Raw genomic sequence first — 6,258 nt, forward strand, 5'->3', positions numbered from 1 at the left:
AATATCCATCTCAATGTGTTTAGTGCGTTGATGTTGAACTGGATAACCGGATAAATAGATGGCACTTACATTATCACAGTAAACCAAAGTAGCCTTCGGAATGGGGCAATGTAACTCGAGAAGGAGGTTTCTAAGCCAGCAGGAATCATAAACAACATTAGCAACACCCCTATATTCTGCCTCAGCACTACTACGGGAGAGAGTAGGTTGCCGCTTGGAGGACCAAGAGACTAGATTATCCCCAAGAAAAACACAATACCCAGAAGTGGAACGACGGGTGTCAGGACACCCACCCCAATCAGCATCTGTATAAGAGATAAGACAATCAACGGAGGAGGTGTACAAATGCAAACCATGGGAAGAAGTACCTTGAAGGTAGCGTATTATACGCTTGAGAGCACTCATATGCGCATTAGTCGGAGCATGCATATGAAGACAAATTTGTTGCACGGCATAAGAGATATCAGGCCGGGTGAAAGTAAGATACTGAAGAGCACTTGCAAGACTACGGTAGGTAGTTGGATCAGCAAAGGGAGCATTATTGTTAGCACTAAGCTTGGACTTAGTGTCAACAGGAGTAGGACACGAACTACAGTTAGACATGCCAGCACGTTCAATAATCTTTGCAGCATATTGTTTCTGAGATAGAAATAGACCATGGGGATGACGTGTAACAGCTATTCCCAAGAAATAACTTAAGGGTCCTAGATCCTTTATAGCAAACTCCGAACCTAAGACAGTCATAAAATACTTACGAAAACAATCTGATGAAGCTGTAAGTATAATATCATCCACATATAACAAAAGATACGCAATATCAGAACCATTCCTGTAAATGAATAAAGAGTGATCCGACTTACTGTGGGAGAATCCAATTGTAGCAACAAAGTCAGCAAATCGTTGGTACCAAGCACGAGGAGCCTGCTTTAAACCATATAGAGATTTTTTTAAGAGGCAAAAATGATCTGGATACGCTGTGTTATGGAAACCCATTGGTTGATGCATATACACTGTTTCATTGAGATGACCATGTAGGAAAGCATTCTTGACATCCATTTGATGAATGGGCCAAGATTTAGAAAGAGCAATGCTGAGAACTGTGCGAATAGTGGCTGGTTTAACCACGGTGCTAAACGTCTCATCACAATCAACACCCTGTTGTTGTTAGTGCCATTACCTACAAGACGAGCTTTATAACGCTCAAAAGAACCGTCAGCATTATGTTTATGGCGAAATATCCACATAGACCGAATTACATTGACATTAGGTGGGCGGGGCACCAATTCCCAAGTCTTATTGTCAATTAAAGCATTAAATTCATTCAACATTGCATTTTTCCAATTTTGATCACGGAGCGCACTAACGGGATTTTTTGGGAGAGGAGAAATGGATGTAGTAGTAGCTGTGTGAAGATTAGAAAAATATTTGGGATTGGGTTTGAAAATGCCATTGATGAAACGGGTAGTAATGCGATGTGACATGGGGTAAATGGGTCTAGGGGAAGTCTGAGAGACGGTAGTAGGGGATGAAGGAAGAGAGGAAGGTGGGGACTTGACCGAACTTGGAATTCCAGGGGAGGCCAAAGGAGTAGGGAGATTGTTGGGCTGCTGGGAGCCAGACAATCGGCCTAAAGGGGAAGGAGGAGAGGAAGATTGTGATGGAGCCGTAGAGGATGGCTCACGAAATGAGCCTGCAAAAGTTTCTGGGCCAGTTTGGATGTGAGGAGTGAACAGTAGGGGATTGGGCTCATTTACTAGAGGTGCGTGATTGGGATGGAGGAAGTGCAGAATAGCAGGATTAAGATGGTCACTAAAACAATCATAGTCTGATAATTTAGTTTTGTGAATTTTTGAAAATGGAAATTCATTTTCAACAAAACGCACATGACGACAAATGATGATTCCACCACTGGATATTTCATAGCATTTTGAGCCACGATGATTGGGAGCCGGACCAAGATACACACAAGGTGTAGACCGTTCTTGTAATTTATGAATGGTAGTAGAAGGAAATAAGGGAAAACATAAACATCCAAAGATAAGCAAATCCGAATACAAAGGATTACTTTGATACAGGAGTTGGGTTGGGGAAAGGTAATTTAATACCTTGGAGGGAAGGATATTTAGAAGGTATGTTGCTATGGAGAGAGCATGATGCCAAAAGAAGAGTGGCATAGATGCATGATGAAGAATGGTGCGAATGATATTATTTAGTGATTTGATTTGTCTTTCGGCCTTTCCATTTTGTGGAGATGTATGTGGACATGAAAGACGATAAAGTAAGCCATGTTGATCAAAGAATTGTTCAAGGGTGCCATTAACATATTCCGTCCCATTGTTACATTGGAAAGTTTTGATATTACGTTCAAATTGTGTTTTGACTAAAGCATGAAAAGAGAGAAATAATTTCTTGACCTGTGATTTTTTGGCAATAGGAAAAGTCCATAAAAATTTGCTATAGTCATCAAGAAAAAGAACGTAATAACGGTGTCCGAAAGTACTGGCAATAGGTGAAGTCCAAAGATCACTATGAATAATATCAAACGGCAAGGAAGTATATATCACAGAATCATAAAAAGGAAGTTTAGCATGTTTCCCAATAGGACAAGTTGAGAAAAAAGTTTTACAAGCCTTATTACATTCAATAAATTTATTACTACGAAGAGAGTTGATAATAGCATCGCCAGGATGACCTAAACGATTATGCCAAATATTACGAGACATAGTAGTGAAAGCCGATTGATTAGATAAAGTGGCTTGAGAATTTGAGAAAATCGGATATAAGTCCCCAACACTGTCACATCGCATTAGTCTGGTCCCCGTCTGTAAGTCATTAACAGAAAAACCAAATGGGTCAAAAGAAATAGAAACCTTATTGTCTGTTGTAAATTTACGAACTGAGATCAGATTTTTGATGAGTTGGGGAGCATGCAATACATTGTTAAGTTTAAAAGGTGGATGAGGAGGAGGTAAATTAGTGCGACAATGACCGATAACAGGAATTAAATGACCACTACCAACCACAATGTTATGATCTTTATTGCTTGAATTGAAATAAGAAGAGAGAATACCTGCGTCCGCTGTCATGTGAGATGTTGCACTGGTATCCATGCAGTAGTTCCCATCTGGTTGAGAGAATGAAAAAGCATGCATAGCTGCCTCAATGTCAGTCGGAGTGTAGCTAGCAGTAGGAGATGCTGAATATGGAGCCATAGCGTTGAACGCTTGAGCTTTGGGCCCAAGTATACCCGGTCCAGCAGAAGGCCTTGGGGCAGAGTAGTGAGGTCGTGGCTGCCAAGAATAGGAAGGGAATGTACATGGTGGAATTGTTCACCCTCCCCAACCGGGCTGCCATTGAGGCTAGGCCTGCGACTGCTGCGGGTTGGGCTGTCCACCACCGGGCCCTCCTTGCTGCAAATTGTTCCCCTTCCCTTTCCCTTTATTTTGGTTGTTGTGGCGACCTTTATTATTGTTGGTTTTGTTGCCGCGTTTGGGGGCACAGGATTCAGTGCTGGAGGCTGCAACCATGGCTGCGGCGGTGCGGGTCCCAGAGCCACCCGACTCACGAGAAAGACGAGCCTTAATAGTTCGCTCTGCCATTTTTAATCTGGAGCGACAACTTTCGAATGGTGGTAGGGGCTCCTGGTTTTGAATGAAATCTACAGTACCACTATATGCCTCCGGCAAGGAAACGGTGAGTCGTAAAACAAGCCGCCCATTTGACACCGGGGCGTCGACATCAGCAAGTCGGTCCGCAAGAGATTGAAGGTAATTGCAGTAGGTGTCAATGGAGTGGTGATCCTCGAAAGCAGCATTGGTGAAGTCTTCTTCAAGATGGGTAGCCCGAGAAGCCTTATTATCTTGAAATAAAGCTTCGAGGCGTTTCCAGGCCCCCTCAGCTGTGTCATCACGTTTGAGTATAGCAAGAAGAAGGTCAGAGGAAATGGTGCCGTAAATCCATTGAAGAATGGCAGCATCGAGCCATCTCCACATGGCGGGATCGGCGGACTTTGCATCAAGGTATGCTGTTCTAGCAGATTCTTCTGTGGGAGGAACAATATGATCGTAGAGATCATGAACCCGAGTCAGGTTGGTAAACAAGGCAGCTCATGAGTGATACGAAGCCTGCTCGTTATCTAATGTGACGGGGACGAGAGATTTCACATTTGAGATAGTGAGGGCAGGATGGAACTTGGGTTGTTCGGCCATGTTTGAAGAAAAGAAGGGTAGAAGACAAGAGAAGATGAAGGAATTAGGATGAAACCTAAACTGATACCATGTAAGAATTGTGTTGCATTTCATTAGTTGTGAATTGCCATATATACATGAATGACCAGCTGAATGTTAGTCAAAGAATAAGCTTAAAATATGGAGAGAATATTGACTATCCTATAATAACCAACTAATGCTATAACTAAGGTAAATATATACAAAGAATATACGAAGGAAATATTATGCTAAATATATTCTAACAGCCTTCTACATGCAATTTTCATCCCTTTTTTTTAAAAAAAAATCCCCTGAGAACTAGGGAGCGACTTGCATTAAGACTTTTTATTGGAGCTTGCCATGAAGGAAGGAATTTTTCACATTACATTAATGTAGAGGGTAATTTTTATTTGTATCCAGTGTCATTCATGAGATATCAAGGGCCCAAGGCAAAATTAAAAATCGGCCCCTTCTATAGTGAATTAAACTATAGTTTAAAAATGTGAATTAAACTAGAACATTAAAAATATTTATACATATTGTAGTTTAAAAATAACATTTTATTTATACATGCAAAACAAAAAATACTACATATCTTTCCGGCTTCATTGACCCTATCAACTATTAAAGAAAGTATTCCTTCCTAAAAGACCCTTTATCATTACCTGTAAAGATAACCAAAAGAATATATTAGCTTAATAAGTTCTTATGTGAAAATAAACTGCAAAATGCAACAAAACAAAAACTAAAAAGGCAAGAAGGGAAGATTGAACTAAAAGTTATGTCAATTTTAATTTTTTGGGTGGAGGTCGGCATTTGATATAAGATTGACTTCATATATATACTCCCTCATATTTACTATTGTCCCCCTAAAATGGTCGAAATTAAGTGATTTGGCCTGATTGCTATAGTTTTTATACGTACTTTGCTGGTTGTACTTCGCAAATAAATAAACATTAAGGCTGTAATTCGCAAAAGTCCTAAACTACTTTAAGATTGTAATTCGCAAATTATTGTAAATTTTATTAAAATTGACTTTAAAACCAATGCACGTAGTTATAGAAATAAATAGTATTTTGATAAGTTCTCAAGTGCAATTTAGGTGAGGTACATTCTCATTTAGACACTATTTACAACTGGATTTTTACCATAAAAGTAGTGACAAGATCAGCATAATAATTACTCATTTTCAAGAATCAATTACTCCGCTTTCAAATATCTTCACTTTTAACATGACTTAACTAACTTAAGAAATATATTAAGACGTAGCGTAGCAAAGATACAATTTTCTTCTTGTAAGATTGCTCAAAATGGCTGAATAATCAATTGCAATGGAATGTTTTATATGATAGTCGAACGTAAAACATTCCCTTCCTTGTTATATAAAGATGTGGTAATTATTAATTCCAGTTAGCACTAAGTATTTAGAAAATCTTAACTTTTAAAGAAAAATAACTATTCATTGTTATTGAACTTTAGAATAGATGAAATCCAAAACTAACATTGAGAATCTTAAAAAGAAAAAAATATACAAACAAAACAAATTAAAATTTCTGCAAAGAGAAACATAGTAAAGTAAACATTCTATAATAACGCTAATCGAACTAAAATTTTATATTTTTTAGATTCCAAGACGAATGATTGAAGCAAGAACAAGTAAAATCCATTTTTGTTAAAGGTTTATGGTTTAAGGTTTAGGGTTTAGGGTTAGGGTTTAGGGTTTAGGGTTTAGAGTTAGGAGTAGGTCAGCATTTGATATAAGATTGACTTCATATATATACTCCCTCGTATTCACTATTGTCCCACTTAAATGGTGGAAATTAAGTGATTCGGCCTAAATGCTATAATTTTTGTACGTACTTTGCTGGCTGTACTTTGCAAATAAATAAACATTAAGGTTTCGCAAAAGTCCTAAACTACTTTAAGGTTGTAATTGGCAAATTATTCTAAATTTTATTAAAATTAACTTTAAAAAGCAATGCACGTAATTATAGAAATAAATAGTATTTTGATAAGTTCTCATGTGCAATTTAGGTGAGGTACATTCTCA

Source organism: Amaranthus tricolor, chromosome 14 (assembly GCF_026212465.1).
Source record: "Amaranthus tricolor cultivar Red isolate AtriRed21 chromosome 14, ASM2621246v1, whole genome shotgun sequence".
NCBI classification, from domain to species: Eukaryota; Viridiplantae; Streptophyta; class Magnoliopsida; order Caryophyllales; family Amaranthaceae; genus Amaranthus; species Amaranthus tricolor.